General features: G+C 45.2%; 1 long non-coding RNA gene across 1 annotated transcript in view; it reads left to right on the forward strand.

Moving 5' to 3' along the window:
• Positions 1–5,756: 5,756 nt before the first annotated feature.
• Positions 5,757–26,345, forward strand: part of LOC128324044 (uncharacterized) — a 46,019-nt gene continuing 25,430 nt past the window's right edge. Inside the window, exons 1-2 of the long non-coding RNA XR_008306597.1 lie at positions 5,757–5,791; positions 7,390–7,542. This is a non-coding gene — a long non-coding RNA (uncharacterized LOC128324044). The remainder of the gene's footprint in view (positions 5,792–7,389; positions 7,543–26,345) is intronic.

Below are 26,345 nucleotides of genomic sequence, written 5' to 3' on the forward strand. Positions count from 1 at the left end.
TTCCTTTTGTTGGTCCTAAATTTGCTGGCCTTCAGTTTCATGGGATAACCCCAGGTTCTACTGTTATGAGAGAGGGAGAAAAATTTCTCTCTGTCCACTCTCTCTACTCCATGCATAATTTTATCATGTCTCCCCATAGTTACCTCTTTTCCAAACTAAAAAGTCCCAGATATTGTACCCTTGCTTCATAAGGAAAATGCTTCAGATCCCTGATCATCTTAGTTGCCCTCTTCTGCACCTTGTCCAGTTCTACAATGTCCTTCTTAAGATTCGATGACCAGAACTATATACAATACTCCAAGGCTGGCAACATCATAGATTTGTATAAGGCAATTATAATATTAGCATTTTTATTTTCAATCCCTTTCTTAATGATTCCTAAATGATCCCAAGGAAATAAGTGATGCCTGCAATGGTTGGTTTGGCTATGGTCAGGGCTGAATGGTCGCAGAGGAAAGTGCCTCACAGTACCATTAAAAGCTGCCTCTCAGGGAGTCAGGCTGGTTGGCCTTGAGGATTACAGGTAATGATTTGCTGAAGGGAGGGAGATGGCACCAGCAGAGGAAGGGTAGGTGTTAGGAAGACTCCAAGCTCGTTAACTTTATCCCTCTCCCACTGTATCCCCAAACTAGCATGGTCTTGTCATTCTCTGGTAATCCACGGTCATTTGATTAATCTGGGCACCTTCCAGATTAGCCACTCAATGTGACAAAATGCTTCTGATCAGGCAAATCGCATTCAAAGCGCCCACAGGGGGAGCAGCCTCACGAAAACTAACAACCAAAAAACCAGCAACTTTTTAATATCAAACATACAACGTTTTAGCACTATATTGCAGCGATTAAATTCAAAACAAGGCATTGGAAATATAAACGGCACTCTGCTGTCAGCATAGGGACTGCGGTGTCACAACACAATAAGTGTGGAAGCACACTTCAGAGATACACCATGACCCCATTTCAGGGTATAATCTAGAAAGTGCCCTGGTGAATGAGCAGCCTGCATGGCTCAAATTAAAGCTGGGGCTCCATACTTCTTGTCTGGGAGTGGGGGGCAGGGGCAGGGACCAAAGCCAAACTTTGTCTAGGACACCAAAAATCCTAGGGCCAGCCCTGACTATGAGAAACAGAATTATGAACTAGACAGGCCTTGAGCCTGGTCCAGCAAGGCTCTTATGTTCTTATGACCCTGTTCTGTCTACTCTCTATCATAACGATTAGAGAAGAAACAAACTTTTACTCACTAATAATAATAATAATAATAATAATAATAATAATAATAATAATAAACTAAATAGCAGACTAAAATTGAAAGTGAAAAGCAGAGCAAAGGAAAGTCTTTGAATATTAAGTATTAGAGTATTAAATTTTAATATTTAAAAATAGAAAGTTCTAATATGTAACTCTTCAAGGGTCATGTTACCTCACAAGGTTGTTTTTTTCTCTGAATCTTTTAAGTATATCATAAGCCCTCTTCAGACATTATAGAGTGCAGGGTGCTCATGGTTACAGTTATTGGGTGCTCACGGTTACAGTTTGTAAAGCGTGGAGGAAATCCTACTCCGGAGCTGTTACTCACCCCCTGCAGCTGGCCACTCATACTTAAGGGTAAAGTTGTGCCGTCGAGTCAGTGTCAACTCCTGGCAACCACAGAGTCATGTGGGTTTTTTTCTGGTAGGGGTTTACCACTGCCATCTCCCACGCAGTATGAGATGATGCCTTTCAGCTCCTTCCTATATGGCTGCTGCCCGATATACAGTAGGTGTTTCCCATAGTCTTGGAAACACACCAACGGGAATTTGAACCAGCAACCTCTTGCTCCCTAGGCAAGTTACTTCTCCACTGCACCATTAGGTGGCTCCATTCATGCTTACGGCTCCATTTTGTCTGAAGGGGGAAGCACCATAACTGTGATGACTGGTGCTTCTGTGAGCAGCAACCTCAGGCAACCTAGGTTGCTGCTTCCAGAAGCACTGGCCATCATGATTACGGTGCTTCCCTCATCAGATAAAACTGTGCTGTAACCATGAGCAGACGGGTGGAGGGGATGGACAGCTCTAGGGTGGGACTTCCTCCCCCCTTTACAAATTGCAATCATGAGCAATATTGCACTCTATAATGTCTGAAGAGGGCTATAGGGTGATTGTGATCATGAAAAAAACAACAACCCTGAATTAAGGGATATCTTGAGTGAGCAGACTTCTGGAGTTCCTCTACTGCACTTTTGGAGGGAATACCAGCACTGCCTGCCACATTTCTTTTCAATTACAATTGTTCTTCTTCTTAAAACAAGTTTTCATTCTTTAAATGAAGGCTGCCATTGTCATCTTACAAATTAAAAAGCCAGTGTCCCCCCCCCAAAAAAATCCTGGGAGCTCTAGGTGGGGTGCCCCCCCTCTGGCTGCTTGGGATCCAGGTACTGTATCTAAAAGACTTGTCTACTGCTACACTGGTCTGCCCAGGTCAGATTAGATATTAGAAGAATTTCTGAACAGTTCAGCAGTGGAACAGTCTACCTTATGCAGTTGTGGGCTCTCCTCTAGAATTTCCAAAGACTGGACGGCCATCTATTAGGGATGCTGTAACAGGTTCATTCACTGAGAAGGGGGCTGGACTTCCAAGGTTCCTTCCAACTCTAAAATCCAACTCAGAGGCACTTCTCTGGGTGCCTCATCACCATCTGAGGAGAGGTGAGTGGTAACCAGGCAGAGGGCTTTTTAAGTGGAGGTGCCCCACTTGTGGAACCTGACTGACTGACTGACTGATTGATTGATTGATTAAGTGCTGTCAAATCAGTGTTGACTCTTAGTGACCACATAGATAGATTCTCTCCAGAATGATCTGTCTTCAACTTGGCCTTTAAGGTCTCTCAGTGGTGCATTCATTGCTGTCATAATTGAGTCTATCCACCTTGCTGCTGGTTGTCTTCTTCTCTTTCCTTCAAATTTCCCCAGCATTATGAACTTCTCAAGGGAGCTGGATCTTCACATAATGTATCTGAAGTATGATAGTTTGGGCCTGGTCATTTGTGCTTCAAGTGAAAATTCTGGATTAATTTGTTCTATGGTCCATTTGTTTGTTTTCCTGGCTGTTCATGGTATCCTCAAAAATCTGATCCAGCACCAAAGTTCAAAAGGGTCAATGCTTTTTCTATCTTGGTTCTTCAAAGTCCAGCTTTTGCATCCATAGAGTGTCACAGGAAAAACCATGGTCTGAACGATTCTAATATTTGTAGGTGTAGACACGTCACGGCATCTAAATATCCTTTCCAAGGCCTTCATTGCAACCCTACTTAGTGCTAGTCTGTGGTGTATTTCTTGACTGTTGGATCCTTTACTGTTGACAGTCGATCCTAAAAGGCAGAAGCTATCCACTACTTCAATGTCTTCATTGTCAATTCTGAAGCTAATGACCCATTGTCATTAGTTTAGTCTTCTTTACATTTAGTTGTAGTCCCATTTTTTCACTGTACTCCTTGACTTTCATTACTAGAGCTTGCAGTTCATCCACATTCTCAGCTATCAGAGTGGTGTTATCAGTGTAGTGCCTGATACCAAGTTTATATTTTGAGGCCAGATAAAGGTCTTTTTATTAATCCAGGCCTTTTAATTCTGTAATTGTTTGTCTGCTTTTAATATTGTTGCTGATTGCCTCTTGCTCTCCCATCCACCCCAAGTCTACTGCTATGTTAACATTGCATTGCATTTTATTATTTATTTATTTATTTTTAAGAAAATTTCTTGTATACCACCTCCTCCAAACACTCTAAGCGGTATATTTTACTGATTTATGATTTTTTTTAAACTGTTCTTTCCTTTTATTTCAGAAATGTAAGCTGTTTGTTCTAAACGGGACTGAAGGGTAAGATATTAAATTTTATAAATACATGAGTAAAGAAATACATTTCAATACTCCATGGAAAATATGCCAAGAGAGGAGGAGTGTCAGAGGTAGAATCACTCATGAAACCACATTGTTTATGTGCTGTATGTAGAGAAATCAAGTTCTCCAAGATCTCAGAGCCAAACTAGTTGCCACATGGAAAACAAATGGGCAGTGTTCCATTTTTTAATTTTAATACTTAAATTCAACCACAGAGAACTATAAATTATACTACAACAGTGGCAGGGTGGGACATTTCCTCCTATGGATTGTTTCTAGTCAAAGTGGTTTCTAATCAAAATGGTATTGGTTCCAGATTGTAAAATGACCACATTTGACTTTTCTCTGGCAAGCTGAAGTATTCTTGACTCCCTTTTTTCACTGTCAAAGCCCTTGTGTCACAAGGGTGAGTAATCTATGATCTCAAGAGAGCAAATGTCAGCTCTTGTAACAAGTTCTGTGCTTTACATGTTCTTGAAAGCTAGTGTGCTTCAGCCATAGACTCCATGGGTGGCTTTGGGCCTATATTTCTCAGCCTTGACTGGCTATCTAAATAATGGTATTTTTGTTGTTGTTGTTAATATTTATATTTATTAGTCACTTTTATGTATGTACCATTCAAATAGATTTGCAGTTAACTAAAAACATAGTTCAAAGCAACATATTCAACTCAAATAGACTAAAAATGGAAAATAGCATATAGTATAAGTGCCAAATAACTCATTAGTTAAAATCCAGGAAATGCTTACACAGGATGAGGGCAGAGGGAGAGGGTAGTGTTGTACAATTAGTACTAATGCTAATAATGTATGCACTTACAACCTCAAGGGAACAAGCACAAGCAGAGGGATGAGAAAGGGTAAGGATCCTTATCCTGGAGTAAAGGTTAGACTTGCAGAGAATATGGGTAGTACAAGCAGAGCATTTGGCTGACTAGGGCTGAAAGTTTAAGTGGCTGAAGAGAAACACGTAGCTTGCTGCTTGCTTGCTTTCAGCATAGAAAAAGCCTGTGTAATGGGTTAGAGCAGTGATTCTCAAACTTGGGTCCTCAGGTGTTATTGGACTTCAACTCCCATAATCCCCAACCAAAGGCCACTGAGGCTGGGGATTATGGGAGTTGAAGTCCAATAACACCTGAGGACCCAAGTTTGAGAATCCCTGGGTTAGAGGCTGATGAGAGCTTGATCAGCCCAGCCACTCTTCAGACCCACATCCATCAAGGGCTAGAGCTCACTGGAATTAGGGCTGTGTAGCCCAAGACAAGCCCCAGCCATGGCCTTGATACCAAAATGGTGGGGGAACAAGCTCACCTCTACCCTTCAGCCTCAAACCTCTTCTAAGGACTGAACCTGGGGATTCTGAAAAGGTCTGGCACCACATCAAGAGTGCACTGTGGTCGTGTCACTAGCTTCCCCAGCTTCCACTGGTTGAAGAACTCAGTGATGAAGGGGAGAAAGAGTGAGGGCAAGATGAAGTACCCTCTGCTCTCTCTGACCGATCTCTTTCCCTCTCCACAAGTGCTTGATGGGCCTTCACTTGTACCGCAATCAATATTCACCTTACAGGGCAAACAGGATGAAAACTGCGAACCTCCTTGCACTTTAAGAAGTGCTATATTAATAGTAGTAATTGAAAAGGGGGGGGGAGACTCCACATGACCTTTAGAGTGTATATTTTTAACAGGCAATTCTATTTTGCTGTCTTGATAGTTCACTTTATAGACCCTCTAGAATAGCTGAACATAAAGCATCTCTTGTGCAGATGCTCTTTCACTTCAGCTCAATCCTATATTTACCTGCCATACCAGAGTGTAAGTTTTAAACAAAACAAAACAAAACAAAACACCCCTCTCTAATATTTCAGATCAGATTCTGAAGTAGCGGGATGGAGGTGCGATAAACAAGCCACAGGTACAACTTGTTCCCACTTTCGTCTCCCCATTCTGGCCACCTCACTCTGCCCTGTCTCATCCACCAATGCATTAACTCTAGGCTCACAGGCTGGTTATTTGCCCCATTCACCCAAGCAAATAACCAGCCCACTGCTGGGTGGCCCCAAAGTAAATGGTGACTGTGGTTCTTTGAACATGGGCACGCAATGGTGGTTCTGCCCTGGTCTAACACATTCACTTGTGAGGGAGAAAATAAAAGGGAAACTACAGGGGTGTGGGCTGGTATGCTCCCTCTCTCCCATCTGCATAACTTGCACTTCTTGCCCATACTAGAGTGTGATATAACATTATGAACAGTTCTACATTTGGTTGCTTGATCACACTGGAGAGTAACAGGACTTTGAGAACTGCTTTCATATCCATCTGTCCGTCCATCCATAATTTTTATTTATTTTTATTTATTCCCTCTCTCCCTCTCTCTCCCTCTCCCTCTCTCTCCCTAGTCTAGATATATATGTGAATCTATCTATCTATCTATCTATCTATCTATCTATCTATCTATCTATCTATCTATCCTGTTTCCCCGAAAGACCTACCCCGAAAGTGAGACCTAGCAATAATTTCTGATGTACCGCTAATTGCCCTAGTGCATTTTTGGGGGCTAAAATTAATATAAGACACTGCCTTGTTTTCGGGGAAACACGGTATCTATCTATCTATCTATCTGTCTATCTATCTATCTATCTATCTATCTATCTATCTAACTATCTATCTATCTATCTATCTATCTATCTATCTGTATGATGCAACTATTAGAATAAAAATATAAAATCATCAACCATGTAAAATTCTTTACCAAATTTATGAAATAAAACTAGGATCAATGCACACATTACAAATAATCAGTATGCCAACATTATTTGATATTTATTAGGTGGAAATGGATTCTCGTGTGATACAAAATGGATACTAAATGGTAAACAGTGGTTCCCATTTAGACAAGTCCTTAGAAGCTCTTCCTTAGAAGCTCTTAAGAGCCCCTGGTGGTGTAGTGGTGAAACTGCCGCCCTGTAACCAGAAGGTTACAAGTTCGATCCTGACCAGGGGCTCAAGGTTGACTCAGCCTTCCAAGGTCGGTAAAATGAGTACCCAGAATGTTGGGGGGCAGTATGCTAAATCATTGTAAACCATTTAGAGAGCTTCCAGCTATAGAGTGGTATATAAATGTAAGTGCTATTGCTATTATTGATGTGTTAATTTATATGTTTTTCTGCTGGACTATTTGAATTATCTGCTTCAGGGACCAACATGACTTGGAGCATCCCTACCAAAGACCTATGAGTTAATTTTCCCATACTGTATTTGTTATTCCCACTTTTTGGTCATCTGGACCTTGAGCAGAGATATACTGGGGCGGGGGGGAATCTCTTCTGGTCTATGTTATTGCTCTGTGTCCAGGACTTTCTCCAGCTTAGTATTTTTGAATCTCATTAAATGCACTATTTACTCTATCTGCAAGATCATTAGGGAAAGGTGTTTAAATAAGATCACAGAAGTTCACAAACAGACACCTCCCCACATTTTGAAATGCTGACACTTCTCATTACTTTATTCCAGCTGCTTCAGCCAGATTTCCATCCAATTGACAACAACACATCCAAACCAATAGAATTAATTTTGTGAGCAGGATTTAATGAGACAAGGCATCAATTTTTTTTATTGAAATCCAAGGAGGAGCTTCCTACTGTGTTCCTTTCCTCAGCCAACCAGGTAAGTCTCTCCAGTGTGTATCTTGTTTTGAAATACCTCAGTGGAGATTGTTGCTTTGAGTTCTATTTAACCTAGAAACAGTAGGATCCAGGAACTATGCATATCCATGATCCGTTTGGCTCATTATTCTGATGCCTGGCATACGATCCATGCAAAACACACACACACACACACACACACACTGGTAGGGGATAATCTTTCAGGACCATGAAGACATAGGCTTTTCCATACCTGTCCCACAAAATGCTTCCTATTGTACTAGCACCAATCCTGTATCAAAGGCACCTTTCCCTAGGGATGTGCAAGCCGGCTCGAAATCGTGCTGGATTCCTTGCAGGATTCCTTGTCACATTCCCCTTTACAAGCATACCCTTCGAGCTGGCTTGCGGGCTGGATCAGGGTGCTCGACTGCTGGGCCGGACCAGATCAGGCTCAATTGAGTCCAAGCCCTAACCCCAAAAACATTCCAGTGCCTGAGACAGGAAATCTGAATGGTGCCCTTCCCACTTATTAACAGGGGTCACAGTCCACTGGGAAGATCTTCTGGTCTATTTTCACTGAAATAAATATGGGCTGCACAAGAGCATTCTGGGACTTTCTTTGGCTCCCATCAGGGCTTGCACATTAAGAACAGCTCCCTGGGTCAGATCCATCTGCTGCCATTCTTAATGGTACCCAAAATTTGAGGACACCCCACCTTGCTTTGAGTGTTGCTTTCATGTTGTAGGCAACATGCTTTCCAGCCACTCAGATAGAAAATATATGACTTCTAAAGGTGAGGTATTCTGACAAATGGCAGGCCCATCAAGACTAGTTAGCAGAGGCCCCAGGTTTGACAGGCATGGATGGGGAGCTGTGTTGTCTCTTGTAATGGGACTTTAGATATGTTCTCTAGCTTCCAAAAGGACAGACAACAATGTTTTAATGAAGAAAGTCAAGCTGTTTATTTTCAGCATAAGGGCAACTGTGCTACAGATCCACTAACTGCAATAATTCCAACAGTAACCTTAAAAAACCCTAAGCAGCTTCTGCTTCCCAAGCTGTACCAGGAGGCCGATGGCCCCTCCTCCAAATATTAACTCTCAGTTTGCCAAATAGTACTGTTGCATGTTTTTGCCCACAAGTTGTAAAGGCAGAGATGAGAAGGATAGGCAGCTCCTGCCCTGAAGAGGGGCATGCACAGCCTCCAAAGGAAAAAGGGAGGAGCATTTCAAGGGGTCCAAGTAGCCAGAAGTAGGACTTCTGGATGTGCCTTGCAGGATATCACAGGCACAGGTCAGTGGAAATATCCACTAAGGAATCATTGTCATTGTCAGTGTAATTCTAAGCAACTAGATGACAGTGTTGGAAAACTGTGATTCCCTTACAACAGAGGAGCACTTGTGCCATGTAGCACAGTGTAGCACAGTGCCATGTAGGTGGTTTAGTGACAGCAATACAGTCCCTACAGGAAAACTACTGCAACTCCAAAAGCCTATAGGCCCATTCACACATTATGTTTAACACTCATACAATGAGTGTACACTGTACACAGGTTCAGGTACAGTCATTCACACATTATGCTGAACACAGGTACAGAAGTACACTTCTTATCTGTATCTGAAGGGCCTGCATTCAGATTCACTTTTTAAATGAACACAGGTAAAGTCATTCACACAAACACATGTACAAGTGTACAGACAGCTGCAAACTTGTATAGCATAATATCTGAATCTGGCTTGTGTGAATCTGGAGCCATCTTATCTTATTTATTCATTATTTCTCCATGTAAACTGCTTTGGAAATTTTTGTTGAAAAGCAGTATATAAATATTTTTTGTTGTTGCTATGACTGCCTCGTATTTGTAATATGTCCCAAAGATGTAGCTAGTCCACACTAAAGGTACTGTCGGACCTACTCTGTTTTTCTAATAAAGATACTAGCAGCCGGTGCCTCCAATTTTGCACTACTGACTAGTAGTCTGAGCCCCTGGGACACATAGATTGAGACCCTGAATGAATACCTAGAGAAGGCAAGCAGAAGGCTTTGTTTTCACATGAAGGAAGGTCTGGAAGCATGGCTTATCTAGGCAAAAAGTTGTTGGATAACTGAAAGGATCGTGAAAAGAAATTGAACAGCTGTGTGGGACTACTTTATAGAGCAGTATGTTTTCACAGTAAAACAAGCTAGTGTTGTTCACTGATTTATTCTTTTTCTATGTTTGTTCCTCTCATTTTATTTTCTTCCACACAAAGTTTTATTTATTTAGATTTTATTTTCTGAAGAAGAAAAAAATCCAGGTTTCCTTTTTAGTGCTAAAATAGTGTTATCCAGCATCCAGACTTATGTCCTCATATCATGAATGCATGGAGCCTTGCCAAGGGGTGACAGTCTGTTTGCTGGAGAGATTTTTGCTAACACACACACAGAGACACAATCAGTGCAGATGAGTACTCCAGTGCTCCAAAGCCACAAAAGACTTTTTTAAAAAATGAATGATCAAGCAGGTTCACATTGGAAATAATATTTAAAATCAAATTTCAGTAAATCAAGTGTACCTTACAAAAGCATATCCAAAGGCAGGTGTTCACCATCACTTATATTCACAAGACTGATCCTAGTCTATGGGATGCCTTGGACAGGACCTGGTTCTTCACATGAACCCACTCCTCTGTGTGTGTGTGTGTGTGTGTGTGTGTGTGTGTGTGTGTGTGTGTGCACTAGGCCAGGGATGTTGGAGATGGAGTTCCAGTCCATCGACCTTTTGCACCAATTATCCTAATGACCACTAGGGGCATTGGGAGTAGAGATAGTGAGTAGGGATGTGCACAGAACCTCCAGCTGCGGTCCGGCACTGGGGTGGGGGGTACCTTTAAGAGCAGCGGGAGGGTTTACTTACCCCTCCCGCCGCTTTCCCACTTGGCGCTGTAATCCTAAGAGTAATTGGGGTGGCAGGACACCTCCCTGCCGCCCCTTCCCCTACACTGCTTGCAAAAAACCCCAGCAGTCCTTTGCGCGCGTGCACACATGTCACAGAGACGTGCGCGTGCTCGTCTCTGTGACATGTGCACGCGCGCACATGTAATAATAATAATATAATAATAATAATAATAAATAAATAAGATGGATCACTATCCCCCAAGGGCTCACAATCTAAAAAGAAACATTAGACACCAGCAACAGTCACTGGAGGTACTGTGCTGTGGGTGGATAGGGCCGGTTACTCTTCCCCTGATAAATAAAGAGAATCATCGCGTTAAAAGGTGCCTCTTTGCCAAGTTAGCAGGAGGACAGATTATAATATAGGAAGATTATAACAGATTATGTTGCAATCTGGATTAAGACAGATTACAACATAGAGTGCATTTGAAGATCTATGCTCAGGTGATACGTGCGGCAAAGAAATGATTCTTTTCTGCCCGTATTGCATCCGCAAATTCACGCCTAGCGGAGTTGTTCAGGGTTGTGAGAGGGCTAGTATGTGCCCCTCCTCCCTTGAATCAGAATTTGAAACTATTGATTACCCTCTGTGACTGTTTAACGAATTCTTTGTGGGGGGAAATCTCTCGTATTCGGGCTGACTTAGACTCTCCATGTCAAGCATCATTGGGAGAGGGCATAGCCTCCCTAAATAGCACTTATTTAAACAGCACTCCCTAAATGCCTGCTTGGAGGCAGTAATGGGCTGGATGAGGGATAACAAACTGAGACTGAATCCAGATAAGATGGAGGTACTCATTGTGCGGGGTCAAAACTCAGGAGATTAGTTTGATCTTCCTGTTCTGGATGGGGTCACACTTCCCCAGAAGAAACAGGTATGCAGTCTGGGGGTGCTTCTGAATCCAATCCTCTCCCTTGTGTCCCAAGTTGAGACAGTGGCCAGAAGTGGTCAAGAGGCACCTTACAGCTCCTAGCTGGTCAAGAGGTACCTTACAAAGTGATGAGCGGGGGAGAGCAGCTTTTAAAGTAGTGGTTCTCTTGTGTTTAGCAGGGAGAGAGCAAGTGGTCTGCCCAGGCCCGGCACAGCATCCCTCCAGTGGCTGTTGATGGTATCTGCCTTATATTTCTTTTTGGACTGTGGGCCCTTTGCGGACAGAGGACCATCTTATTTATGTGTTATTTATTTTTCTATGTAGACCTCTGAGAACTTTGGTTGAGGAGCAGTATAGAAATATTTGTTGTAGTAGTAGAGCAATTGTCCTCTTTCGTACCCAAGTGCCTGTTTGCTGCTGTGTTTTCCTTATTACTTTTTTCAGTCATAAGGGAAATGTCAGTTTTCGGATAGGAAATACTTGCATATTTGTGTTGGCTGCTTTGAGAACTTTTGTTCAAAAGTAGTGCATAAATAATTTCTATAGATTTCTGTATTTTGAAGTTTAGAACAATAAAAGGAAACGTGCCTATAGCCAATACCAGTTGAAATATTGTACATTACATGCACATTGTAATGTTGCATTTGTGCAGTTGCACAAGAGCCAATGATTGGAAATAATGGCTGTATAGGAATACGGCGAATATTTATATGCTGCTTTTCAACAGAGGTTCCAAAAGCGATTTACATAAATATAAATAGATGCAGGGGCATAGCAAGCTTGGAGTGGGCCCAGAGGCAAGATTTTAAAATAGGGGCCCTCCTCACTGAAGCTCAGCTCATGAAGTAAAGAAATCTTAAATGAGGCTGAATAGTGGTAACAAAAAGTGTTTTTTATATATATGCGCCACAATAGAACATCATCCTAAATTATTTTTTAAAAAGTTTTGTAAATTGTGTACGATGCAAGTCATTTAATGGTACTAGGGAAAGACATGCTGTTCTGGTAGCTCCAGGTCTTAATACTTACATCAGTTTCGGAGGATGAATACAACTGAAGGAAGCCTGGGCGGGTGCGTGGCTGGAGGAGTCAGTCATGTGACTTGCCTCTGGGGGTCCCCCCAAGGCAGTGGGCCCCCAGACAACTGTCTCCCCTTGCCATATTATAGTTACACCCCTGAATAGATGGGATGGTTCTCTGTCCCCGAGGGGCTCACAGTCTGAAAGAGAGGCATGGGATGGATGCTAGTGACAGCCACTGGGGGCATTCTGTTCCGGGGATGGATAGGGCCAGTTGCTCTCCCCCTGCTGAATAAAGAGAATCACCACTTTTAAAAGGTGCCTCTTTGCTCAGTTAGCAGGGGAAGTGTCATCATGCAAGTGGGTTTGTGCAATTTTTGAGCTTGGGCAAGAGCACTTTGATGCAATGGTGATAATGCAATGTTCCATGCTCACATAACATTGCATAGTACGTCAACCACCATTTTATGCTCTTATGCGTCAAGGCTACAACACCTGGGGCTATTTAGTTTAGGTAAGAGACGACTGCGGGGAGACTTGATAGAGGTCTATAAAATCATGCATGGTGTGGAAAAAGTGGATAGAGAGAAATTTTTCTCCCTCTCACATAACACTAGAACCAGGGGTCATCCCATGAAATTGATTGCCAGGAAATCTAGGACCAGCAAACGGAGATAATTTTTCACACAACGCATAATGAACTTGTGGAATTCTCTGCCACAAGATGTGGTGACAGCCAACCACTTGGATGGCTTTAAGAGGGGTTTGGATAACTTCATGGAGGAGAAGTCTATCAGTGGCTACTAGTCAGAGGGCTATAGGCCACCTCCAGCCTCAAAGGCAGGATGCCTCTGAGTACCAGTTGCAGGGGAGTAACAGCTGGAGAGAGGGCATGCCCTCAACTCCTGCCTGTAGGCTTCCAGCAGCATCTGGTGGGCCACTGTGTGAAACAGGATGCTGGAATAGATGGACATTGGGCCTGATCCAGCAGGGCTGTTCATCTGCTGGTAACCTCCAGACTTGATTACTGCAATGTGCTTTATGTGTGGCTGCCCTCGTGTGTAGTCTGGAAACTACAACTGGTTCAGAATGCGGCAGCCAGGTTGGTCTCTGGGTCATCTTGGAGAGACCATATTACTCCTGTATTGAAAGATCTACACTGGCTGCCGATAGCTTTCCATGCAAAATACAAGGTGCTGGTTGTAACCTATAAAACCCTAAATGGCTTGGGCCCTGGGTATTTAAGAGAATGTCTTCTTCATTATGAACCCCACTGCCCATTGAGATCATCGGGAGAGGTCCGTCTGCAGTTGCCACCAGCTCGCCTGATGGCTACTCGGGGACAGGCCTTCTCCGCTGCTGCCCCAAAGCTTTGGAATGCACTCCCCACTGGAATAAGAGCCTCTCTATCTCTGACAACTTTAAAAAAGTCTTTAAAGACTCATCTACTCAGCCAGGCTTTTAATTAAATATTGTTTTAACATAGTTTTAAAACGTTGTTTTAAATTTTAAATTGTTGTAATGTTTTAACATTTACTATATCACTTATTTTGTTCTAACTACTATTTTAAGGTTCTAAAGTAACTTGATTACTGCAATGTGTTTTATGTGTGGCTGCCCTCGTGTGTAGTCTGGAAACTACAGCTGGTTCGGAATGCGGCAGCCAGGTTGGTCTCTGGGTCATCTTGGAGAGACCATATGACTCCTGTATTCAGGGGTGTATCTAGGTTCGGGTGGGCAGGGCACGTACCCCGGGTGCCACTTGAAGGCGGGCGCCATTTTTTTAAATTAAAAATTTTTTTTAATGGCTGCCGAAAACAAAATGGCCACCGTGCATGCTCAAATGGCCTCTGGGAGGCCCTAGGCCATGCCAGGCCTCACAGAGGCCATTTGAGCATGCATAGTGGCTATTTTGTTTTCAGCAGCCATTATTTTTCTAAAAAATTATTTTAAAAAATAGCCACTGTACATGCTCAAATGGTCCCTGAGAGGCCCTAGAGGCCAGCGGGGGGAGGGGGAACCTTTGCAGACCCCCCATGGCCTTTAGGAGCACCCCCCAAAGGGGCTACAGATAAACTTTTTTTTTTTTTTACAAATTTAATATAATATAAGTCACTGTACACATATTTAGTTTGGCACTATGTACAGAGAATCAGGGCTTGTGAATACTGAGCTGAAGCTTATGAGCTAGGATTGTATTCATTTGGTCTGACTTTGCTTCTGGTGATAAGTGAGTTAAATGTGATGTCTTAATAATATGGCTATTAATAGTGAGTTTGTCTTTGAATCAGTGTGAAATCCTTAGTATTAAGTCCCACTGGGAGTTTCTTGCTCTCTTTCTCTTATTTTAACTGTCTTTCTGAAATACTAGAATATATTCCAAGCAGTGATACAATTTACTCTGCATATCCTTTAATTATTTTCAGAGTATCTGGGAAAAGTTAAATTCTCCATTTATTTTTTATAACTTATGTAATAGTGATGCTACAATGCATGGTAGAGAATCAGACAGGCACTTCTGTTTAGTTTTCCAAGTACACCTCCACATAGTATTTGGGTATTTCATGAGCCCCAGCATACTGAAATTTGTAGTTTTGCAGCATTTTTTGGTCTGGCTACGTCCACTGCTAAATAGTTTTTGAAATATTAAAAGATTAATGAGCTTGACTTGTATTTTTCAGCTGATATCTGAAAGTTATCTGAAAGATGGGTGCCAGATGTTTGGACAGGGGGCGCAATTTCAGTGCTTGCCCTAGGTGCTATTTTTCTTAGATACGCCTCTGCCTGTATTGAAAGATCTACACTGGCTGCCGATAGCTTTCCATGCAAAATACAAGGTGCTGGTTATAACCTATACAGCGCTAAATGGTTGGGGACCTGGGTATTTAAGAGAATGTCTTCTTCGTTGTGAACCCCACTGCCCATTGAGATCATCAGGAGAGGTCCGTCTGCAGTTGCCACCAGCTCGCCTGATGGCTACTCGGGGACAGGCCTTCTCCTCTGCTGCCCCAAAGCTTTGGAACGCACTCCCCGCTGGAGTAAGAGCCTCTCCATCTCTGACAACTTTTAAAAAGTCTTTAAAGACTCATCTATTCAGCCAGGCTTTTAATTAAATATTGTTTTAACATAGTTTTAAAATTTAAATTGTTGTAATGTTTTAACATTTACTATATCACTAATTTTGTTTTTACTACTATTTTAAGGTTTCTGTTGTCATTTGTTTTAACTAATGTTTTTACCTTTTGTTTGCTTGCTTGTTGTAAACCAGCCAGAGACGTGAGTTTGGGGTGGTAAAAAAACATGTCAGATAAATAAATAAATAAGAAAGCTGCTGAAAGGCATCATCTCATACTGCGCAGGAGATGACAATGTTGAACCCCTCCTGTATTCTACCAAAGACAACCACGGGGCTCTGTGGTCACCAGGAGTCGACACAGACTCGAAAGCACACTTTACTTTTACTCCCATTGAAATTAATAGGACAAGTAAACTTGTCCCATTAATATAAATAAGACTGCTTATGAGTAAGTTAGTGTGGCTCTGAGCAAATAAGGCTATGCACATGACCAGGGGGCGGGGCAGGGTGGGGCAGGGGGAAGGCTGTGCAAAACATATCTTCTTCCCAGATGGTCCTTCAATGGTGGTGGACCAATCACACTCCCACACAATCTGTGCTGCTGCACGCAGCACAGATCTCCAAAGGCTAGGACCATCAATGTGTTCTGGACTCTACGTATCCCACAATGCACTGCGTGACAAGCTAGCCTTGTGATCATGCCCTTAACCTTGGTAAAAGACTGGAGTAAAACACTGGGTCAGGTGGGCAGATCCGGCGCTGCACATGAGCAGCTTAACCCAGGATGGGCTGCTCTAGCCTGGGTTAGGCTATTCGTGCATATAGGCTTAGTGACTAGTAGCCTGTTTCTCTAACTGTGACACTTAAATTTCTGTTTTAATGTATATATGTGTATACACACACACATTTAAATGTTACAGTTATGAGATGGGCTACTGTAGTCACTGGCGGCATAACTTCATTCATTCATTCATTCATTCATTCATTCATTCATTCATATTAAAAGATTTAATATACTGCCAAATCCACAGACTCAGGGCGGTGTACACGGCAAGAACAGCATCCGAGATTTAAACACACACACACACACCTTCAAATTAATGGGCAAATGCCCAACAGAAAAGAAATGTCTTCAATAAACATTTAAAGGCTGAAAAGGAGATGGCAGACCGAATCGGGGGGGGGGGGTGGAGTTCCAGAGTAGGAGGGCAGCAACAGAGCAAGCCCTTCCACAGGCCCTAGTACTATGGACCTCTCTAAGACCAGGGACCAAAAGAAGGGCAACCTGAAAGAATCACACAAGATGGGACAGGACTGGCCAGGAGAGGTGGTCCTGAAGGTAAACAGGAGCTAAGACCTGAAGGGTTTTAAAGGGGAGAACCAGCACTTTGAATTGGACCCAGAAGCAAATAGGTAACCAGTGCACTGACCACAAGAGAGGTGTCATGCCAGCTCTGCCCATAGCAGTCCATCCCTCCCCATTTATTTTGCCTCTACTGCTAACCAAAGTTTTTTCCTTTTAAAATTACCAAGATAGGGCCTACAGAATAGATAGGGATATTCATGCAAAGTTCTTGTTCATGTCAGTGCGGCTTGAACAAGATAACTTCCTAGTGCTAGTTGCCCTACAACACCCATCATCCCCAGTCATAGTGGCCAGTAGCCAGTGATAATGGGAGTTGTAGGCCAACAACAGCTGCAGTTGGACACTCAGTATCAATACTAGCTCAGTAGTGTCTACATTGTCTGGCAGTAACTCTCCAAGGTTTCAGGCCTTTCCCAGCCCTAACTAGAGATTCCTGGGAGTGAACCAGGGACCTTCTGCATACACAGATGCTCTGCCACTGAGCTATGATCCCATCTCCAATTGGCTTCTCTCTCCCAGCCTACTCTCAAAACCTCAAACTTGGAGAGAGAAATGGTTTGTCTGTCACCTCCTACTCCTCTCTGGCCCAGTTCTCAAATGGCTGACATGGCTCAAGAGTTAGCTCTTCCTGCCTTCCCTCCCAGCCTTAAATAAAATATGGCAGGATCTGAAACTGTTCACACAATCTTTTGAATGTGGGTTGGCAGCCAGCACACAATCAGGGGCCCTGGTGTGATGCCAAGATAATGGTGGCCACCATTATCACTTTGCTGGTACTTCCTGGATCTCACCACAGGCCCCACACATTCTGCGCTGGCCTCCCAGCACCTGGATTACAACCTGGAATCCCTTGCAATGCTCTCACATGGGCAGGGCTTCATTGCATCATCACCCCACCACCACCATTGGCTCCCACCAAAGGTGGGGCGGGCTCACTGGCTATGATCCCATTTGGATCCATTAGGTTACTTTGACAGCTGTGTTGTGTTCCACTTACTTGGGGAGGCGGAGCACTTGCCCAAGTGAGCCCCAGACACTGTAATCCTTTTGTACCTCCCTCCATGTCCCAGGTTATGAACCCTACACTCTCATGTCACCTTGGCAGGGAAAGCAGCCCATTCCACATGAGGGGATGTCATAGTGGGGACTCAGCAGAAGGGAATCCCATCTGCTGAATCACTAGACAAATGGACACAGCTCCATCACACAGCCCTTTCTCTGAAACCTCAGCTGGGGATAGCCAAAGCAGGGGACACCGGGGCACCTGAGGCATCATTGTTCCCCATGCAGTTCTCTATAACTGTGGCTGGTGGGTGGGCTTCAGCACAAGAGGGCATGAAGCCAAAAGGGAACCCTCCCACCCTGCCACTGTGACATAGGATCTGGGCAAGAATCAATGGAGGGAATGATTTTGGGTATCAGTGCTCCCTGTCTAGCCAGATGGGGGACACCCACTCATGAGTATGTATCCATACCACTGTGCTTAGAAGCATAGTTTTGTGCTCCATATGAGGTATGTACCCAGTGATCTACTGGAGCTTGAGCCTGGAAAGGAGGCTGCAATGCAGACTCCTGTTGCTGATTGGAAAAGATCTCATCCCCCCACCCCGCTGCTCCCCAAGGGAAGCAATGCTCAGTCTCCCACTGCTCTCTTCAAGTCCCTTTCTATTCTCTCCAAGCTACATCTGGGACAGGGGTCACTCCTGTGCATGCCTACGGTTGCAACCAGGGGACATGGACTAAGGGGGACATGGACTAAGTAATATACTTCAGCATAATTTTATTACCTCACCAAGCATTATAGGTATTGAGATGGAAGCTCATCTAGGAGATGTGTGAAAATTACAGGGGTGGTATGCACTTGTGTGCATAAGGGGTGCAACCAACAGTGCTATAAAAGTAAAGCAAACCATAGAGCAGGTAACCTCAGCATTGCTGCAACATTTAGAGTGACATGGCATGAGTGACAGAAGCCTACGTATCAAGTGCTGAAGGCAATGCAAAAGCCATCACGCTGACTACATCACCGGGGGCACTGATATCCATGCAGGGCGGAGTCTCAAAGACAGCGCTGGAACTGGTGAAATGCTCATGGATCATCACACAGGTCCTGCCTGTGAATGCATCCATGGCAGACTTGATAGCCTCCAATTTATCTTGCTCAGGACAAAGGCCTGCCACTGGTGCACCTGTGGAAAGCAGCACATGGGGCATGTAGCCATCAGTGCATGTGATGGCGCATAGGCCAGCTGAATGCTGCACATGCCGCTGGGCCATCCCCTTCCATAAAGGCACTCTAAATGCTGTCCTGTCCATCTGGGGACTCCCCCTGGCTAGATTGGGATGGGAACATTCCAGATGGAATGGGGTTGGGTTATTCTGTGTTGCCTTGGTGCAGGCCAGGGGGCATGGAGGGCCCCTGTGGCAGCATGTCCAGAGACTCCTGGGTGGGTTCTCTCCATGGCCACTCCAATACCCTTGAGTGTTTCTTCAGTTTGCATCTCATCCTCTGAGCCAAGAGAAAGATAGAGGTGCCCCATCACAGCATGCTCCTCCGCCTCACCGTCCTCCAGGATGTCTTGCCAGCCTTCTACTTCATCATGCTCCCAGGGCTTGCTGGTGGGCCCAACAGTGGGGGCCTGCACCTGACATGGGTGGACCTGAGTGGACAGTTCTGATGAATTTGAGGCCCTGGATAGGAAGAAATGGTACAGAAGGCCTTCATCACTGTGGGATGCAGGGTGCTGGCAGTGCAGGTGTGGCACTTTGCCCTTCAAAATGAATGCCCTTTGGTCTGGTGTATGTCTGCTACAGGGACCCCACCACCTGTGGTGTGGCCTGGTGCAGCTTTCCTGCATCCCAGGAAGAAAATGGTGATTAGGAGTACAACAGTGAACTTGTTGGAGTCGGTGAGCATGGTGTGGGAATGCACATCTGGGGGTCACCTGGTGCACCTTGATTTTTATTTTATTTTATTTTTTATTTTTTTTTGCAGAGGAAGTTGATGTGCTCGTTTTCCTGCTGGTCAGTTTGCTCAAAGCCCCTAAGTGCCATGTCCTCAGCAATGCAGTTGGTAGACAGCATCATGATGGTGTTAGGCCTTCTACTATTGGATGCCCTGGTCTAAGCAACCAGAGGTTCACCAAAAGTGGTGGTTTCCTTGATGCTCCAGTACTTGGGGCATGTGCTGTGGAGGGCTCAGAGTTGCGCTCTGGGTTTCTGCCAGCTTGGACATGCTGGGCGCATCCTTTCAGGAGTGGTTGCCTATGTTGGTGGGTTCAGCACAAGCACCTTTGGGTGGGCAGAAGCTGTACTGGAAGTATGTGTGGAGCTGGAGTACTTCTATTTGTGGGCATTGACTGAAGTGTATTTTGGGCAGCTGTGGTGGCTCATGGCACGAGGCCTGCAGATGTCCACTGTGTTGCTCACTGTTACCAGCTTTACTGAGTCCTTGAAGCCTGAGAGGAAGATTGTGAGTAATCTGCCATTGGATGTCCGACTGCTGCTGCTGCCTGTTGAGCAGTGTCCCTTAAAGGGCCCCTTTCAGCCATTGCTTTGGGTCCATGACTAGGGCAGGGGAGAGGTTGCTACTGGGGAGCTCTTTCTTTAGGTTTGCTGAGGTGGTGTGTAGTTGTCCCTGGGGTTGGGGAAGGTAGGACATGTTATTGTACATGCTGACAATTGTTGCTCTGTGGCTGGTTATGTGCCTGAGTGGAGGCAGGTGAACAGAGGCAAGGGGTTGAGGGCTTATGTGTGTGTCACTGGGATGTAGCTGTGTTTACATGTGAGGAGGGCTGTTGGTGGAGCAGGGTCATAGCGTTTAGGGAGGTGATGTTGGCCTGCTCACAATGGTGTCAGTGGTCACTGCAAGTAAGTGTAATGTGGTGTGCTGCCAGGCAAAGTGTAGTCAAAGGTGTCTGGGCTTCAGAGCCATGGAGAGTGGGCGGGAAGCTAAAGCACCTGTGTGTGGTGTCTGCTTTATCTGGGGATGTCTGTGGTGGATGCTCAGGTGAGGGCATATGGCATGCAGGTAATTGAGATGGGTGATAAGCATGGGTTCACACGATCAGTGTGGAACTTGGTTTAGAGCATCCTGAGATCAACTACCCTACTTCAGATTTAGATGACGGATGCTGGTTTTCTCCCTGGGATGGAATGGAGATTCCCGGTGTGGAGCAGGTTCATGTGATCATGCCATCGTGGGTAACAAGCATACAGCCATAATTCTTGCAGTGGTGAGAACCTGCCTTCTGTGTACCCAGTGAGGACACATCCCTGTCACAGGACAACCAAGACGTGGCACCTCTTTGTTGTGGGGTTAGGAGGTGGTTGAGGTTGGTCCTTGTTGCCCCAACAACCAATGGCTTTACATTGGTGGCTTCTTGCTCCTTCCTTCTGCGGCCTTGATGGCAATAGTACAGGCCAGGATTCCAGGGTAGACACTTGCCAGAAAGCCTGAGATATTCACTCCTCATGACTTGGCGAGTAGATTTGTGGCTATTTGTATTTTTAATATCAGAGATATCGCTGACTTCTGGTATCATACTTGGCCTAGAGGGAATTAGGTAGTGCAACCTACAATTTCTCGGATAACATATGGAATATCTCTCTCCACCTATTGTTTAGACACAATAAATTAGCGGACCTTCTTAGAAGCAGACCACTTGCCGGGGGGGGGGGATTGGGCTGGTCTAGCCTTTTCTAATGGGAAATTGCCATAGACTAGAGTTTTGATCCTCCTGGCACCTGAGGATAAGGTCCCAGTACATAAGATGCATAAGATCTAACCCCACAATAAAGAGGTGCCACATCTTGGTTGTCCTGTGACTGGTTGTGAGGACACAGAGGCAGGTCCTCACAATTGCAGGAATTGTGGCTGCATGCTTGTTACCCACACTGGAATGATCACATGAACCTGTTCCACACTGGGAATCTCCATTCCATCCCAAGGCAAAAACCAGCATCAGTCATCTAAACCTGAAGTAGGATGGCTGATGAGATGCTCCAAACCAAGATCAGCAGTGCTAGGAAAGACCTCTGACTGAGTGGCCTGCCTGGCCTTAATCATTCTGAGAAAGTGTGAAGCGCCTAGAGCCTTTGGAGTCAGGCGGTATATAAATTAAATTAAATTAAATTAAATTAAATTAATACTTACTTACTTACTAGGGACATGTTTAAGTCCACATCCATCTTGCATCCATAGAAAGCTTAGCCTGCATCCCTACATTCATCCCAGCAATGAATTAGCCCAGGCACTCATGGATAACAATGGAACAGTTAATGTTGTTTTGTGGATCCTGTTCAGTGGAGTTTCCACAGAAGAACTGCCCACTGGATAGTAAATAAATCTGTATAGAAATCTGATGTATGCATCATTGCTTTCCTCAACTGACTTTGACTTAAATAATATTTCATTATACAATATGCATGCATAAGAGTGTTCTAGAGAGAACCATTCTTCTTCTTCTTTTTAGCACTGCATTGCCTGAATCCCTTTTGTTCTCCTACATTTCACTTGTGTCTTGTTTTGTATGAAATTTCTAATATGAATTGGTGCAAAGAAAAAATAAACTTGAATTTTTCCACCATTATGGATGCTGGGAAGAGTTTCACACAAAGGGTGAGAAAAAGTTGCTTTTTTTATTTTGAGACAGCATCTTGAAAATCAAATGAAATATTTATGCATCTATATATTTGTCAAATGCCCTTCTTCTTGCTTTTTAAAATAAACATATTGGACTTCCATATATCCCTTGATGCCCCCAGTGGTGTAGAAGCGGCAGCAACAACAACAACTAACAACCTGATCCTATGCTGAATTAAGTGTTGCCGACACAATTCATTTCACTGGATTTAGGTGGCATCTCTTTACATAGGGATGGGTGGCATGGTGGCAATCCTATGAAGACTTAGCTGAGATAAAGGCTGTGCCGTCGAGTCGGTGTCGACTCCTGGTGACCACAGAGCCCTGTGGTTTTCTTGGTAGAATACAGGTGGGGTTTACCATTGCCTTCTGCCATGCAGTATGTGATGATACTTTTCAGCACCTTCCTATATCACTGCTGCTGTTTAGAATAGGTTTGTCAGAGATCTAAGTTATCTGCAACTTTGTCCTCCCCTTGCTTGATAGGCACCAAGGCGATTCTCATGATTGCCAAAAAGCAGGCTAAGGGAGCCTAGCCCACTTTTTGGTGGTTGTGTGCTGCCACGGGAGCCCCTAACCCGCCTAATTCCCCCTCCCCTTAGTTGAGGTTAACAGAGTGAGCACTCCGTTAACCTCTTCTTCCTGATCGTGTATTGCTGCAGCTCTACGCCACGGCAACACACGAGGAGATCCCCGGCGGGAGGCTGAAACCAGCCTCCTGGCCCTGGGGGTCTCTTCAGGATGCCCCACGTGCCCGTGTGGGGCATCCTGGAACTTTTGGGGGCCACATGGCCCCCGATCCCCACAGCCCCCACCAGCTCCGTGATGGAGCCGGCAGTCGTGTGGGCGGCCGATCCAGCCACCCAGGGCTCTGCGGGTGATCGTCTGCAGGGAGAGCAGACTAAGCCTGCTCTCCCTGCAAACCCCCTAGAGGTGAGTCTTACTGATCATGAGACTCACCTCACCATCTGTTAATTAACTGGGTCTCATTTTGGTGCTTTGGGAACTGGGGTAATCAGAGATCCTGGCAATATGAAGAGAAAACTTGATGGAACAGTAACAGCAGGAGCAAAAGCATGGGTTTTCTTTTTTCTTTAGCAGACAGCCCCACTGACATGACTGGTTTAAACCATGGAACTGATAGCAGGCCTGAACAGAGACTGGATCCCGTGGGATCTTTTTTGCTGGCTTGCAGGTAGGAATATCCTACAGAAGCAGCAGGAGCCACAAAGACCTTTCGGCCTGTCCTACTGACAAGCAACAGTGGCTCAATCCAGTTGGCTGCTTAAGATCAGATGCCCTCCACCAGCTTTAGAAACATAGGAATCTTCCTTACACCAAGTCAGACCATTGGTCCATTTAGTTCAGTATTCTCTACACAGACTGGCAGTGGCTTCTCCAAGGTTTATTTGTTTATTTATTTTATTTTTACATTTATATCCCGCTCTTTCTCCAACCCTGTAAGGTAGGTTGGGCTGAGAGGTACGTGGCTGGCCCAGAATCACTCAGTGAGTTTCTTGGCTGAATGGGGATTTGAACTCAGGTCTCCCTAGTCCTAGTCCAACACTGCAGGCAGGAGTCTCTCTCAGCCCTATCTTGGAGATGCCAGGGGGCATCTTCTGCATGCAAGCAGGAACCTTCCGCATGCAAGCAGGCAGGCGCTCTTCCCAGATCAGCCCATCTCCTGAGTAGAATATCTCATAGTGCTCATGTGTAGTCTCCCATTCAAATGCAAACCAGGGTGGATCCTGCTTAGCAAAGAGGACAATTCATGCTTGCTGCCAGAAGACCAGCTTGCTGGCCTTGCCCTTGCCCCTGCCCCCAGGGTCAGAGCACACTGACACCATCCCCCATCTTTTACCCCTGCCCTGACTACAACCCTTTGCCCCCTCCCTGTGCTCTGCCCACCTGCTGCTGCTGTGGCTGTTGCAGGAACTCCCTCACCCATCCCTACTTCGTTCTGTCATTCGCGGCTTCTGCTTTATTCCCAGCAGCACATCTGTACAGCTTAATCTCCTTCATTCAAGCAACCCACAAAGGACTCTTTTGTGGGATGCCTGAATGGAAGAGATGGAGCTAAAAAAAGGTGTGCTGCCGGCTGGGGAGACAGCAATGGCATCAAAAACAGAGAGAAGGCTGTCAAGAGGGAACACCACTTCTCTGGGAGGAGCAGGTGCTCTCAGACTTGCTTCTTTCCAAAGTGTGTCCCATACCAAATGGACGTCTTTCCACCACCTTCCCTCCTCCCACTCCAGTGGGTTGCAAGAGTTTCATTTCTAGAAAAAAAGAGGGATGAGTCCCTGCTGCCTGGAATGGAGCTTAGTGCTGCAAATGTCCCTCTGATCCAACAGGGAGCCCTGCCCATGAGTGCAAATCAACAGGTTTCTTTGGAGCACTTCTGCTGGGGGAATGTGGGCACTGGAACATAGGAACACAGAAAGCTGCCATATACCATATACTCCATCTAGCTCAGTATTGTCTACACAGACTGGCGGTGGCTTCTCCAAGGTTGCAGGCAGAAATCTCTCTCAGCTCTGTCTTGGAGAAGCCAGGAAGGGATCATGGAACCTAGATGCTCTTTCCAGAGTGGCTCCATTCCCTAAGGGGAATATCTTACAGTGCTCACATGTACAGTAGCCTCCCATTCATATGCAACCAGGGTGGACCTTGCTTAGCTAATGGGACGTCATGCTTGCTACCATAAGACTAGCTCTCCCCAACTTCTTGCTTGCCCATCTGTCTTTCACCACTGGAGATGCATGTGGTGGTGATGGATGGATGAGTGAGTGAGCCAGGTGCTGCTGCTTGAGCAGCAACAGAGGTGGCTGGTGGTGTGGGCTGAAACAGAGGCGGCAGCAGTACCAGATGGGCATACGTACTTACTTACTATTATTTATATACAGCTTTTCAACAAAAAAAGTTCTAGGCATAGGCAGAGTGCGCCCCAGAAAGGCAAGAGATTGCTCTTTCGGTCAGTTCCCTCTGCTCCAAGTGGAGCTATCCTCTAGAAACTGCTTTTACTTGGAAATACATTCCACATTGTACCATTGAGACTTACTCCCAAGCACGCATGCCTAGGATTGCAGTCTGAAAGCAACAGTGATTTAGGGAGAGGAGAGCACCTGGCATTTGTTTGGGACTGGCCTGCACTCCAGGGGCCCCACTGACTGAGCAGGCACAGGGCCAATTAGGTGGCCACTATCCAAAGTTAAAATTGTGAGTTCCTTGGCAGCAGGAAGAGATCTACAAGTAACTAATAATTGCTTTCAATAATAGTTTTAATAATTAACTAGCTTAACCTGCACATACAGTAGTATCTGTGTTCTAGTACTTGATTGCTCCCCTCACCTCAGAGATCTCTCCACCCTCACCTGAGCTGCACTCCTTCTCCTCTTCCTCCATTCCATTACTTCCATCCCCCTCACCCCTCTTGGTTACGACTGCAGCGTTGCTGGCACCTATTGGCCAAGCTGCAGCCCCCTATCTCGAGAGACCTCCCCCAAGCCCCGCTCCTGCTCCTCCCCATAGGAGCAGCAGCAGCAGCAGTGGTTGACCGGGCCCTTCCTCGCTGCCGCCACCACCATGGCCTCTTGTTCCCCTCAGGCCGCTGACAGACCTGGGCCCGTCCCTTGCCTGCCTGCCTGCCTCCACCAATGGCCTCAGTAGCCCCAAACAGCAGCAATGGTTGACTGGGTCCTTCCTTGCTGCCGCCACCTCCACCATGGCTGCTCATTCCCCTCAAGCTACTGACAGGCTGGGGCCATCCCAAACCCTTCCTTCTTTCTCTCTTTCCCTCCCTTCTTGTTCTCTTTCTCTCTCCTCCACTCACTCTTCCCCTGTCTTTCTTCCCCTCCCCCCCCCTTCCTGATTTAACAGATCTTGTTCATCTTGTTTCCAGATCTAATTC

Source organism: Hemicordylus capensis, chromosome 4, assembly GCF_027244095.1.
Source record: "Hemicordylus capensis ecotype Gifberg chromosome 4, rHemCap1.1.pri, whole genome shotgun sequence".
NCBI lineage: Eukaryota > Metazoa > Chordata > Lepidosauria > Squamata > Cordylidae > Hemicordylus > Hemicordylus capensis.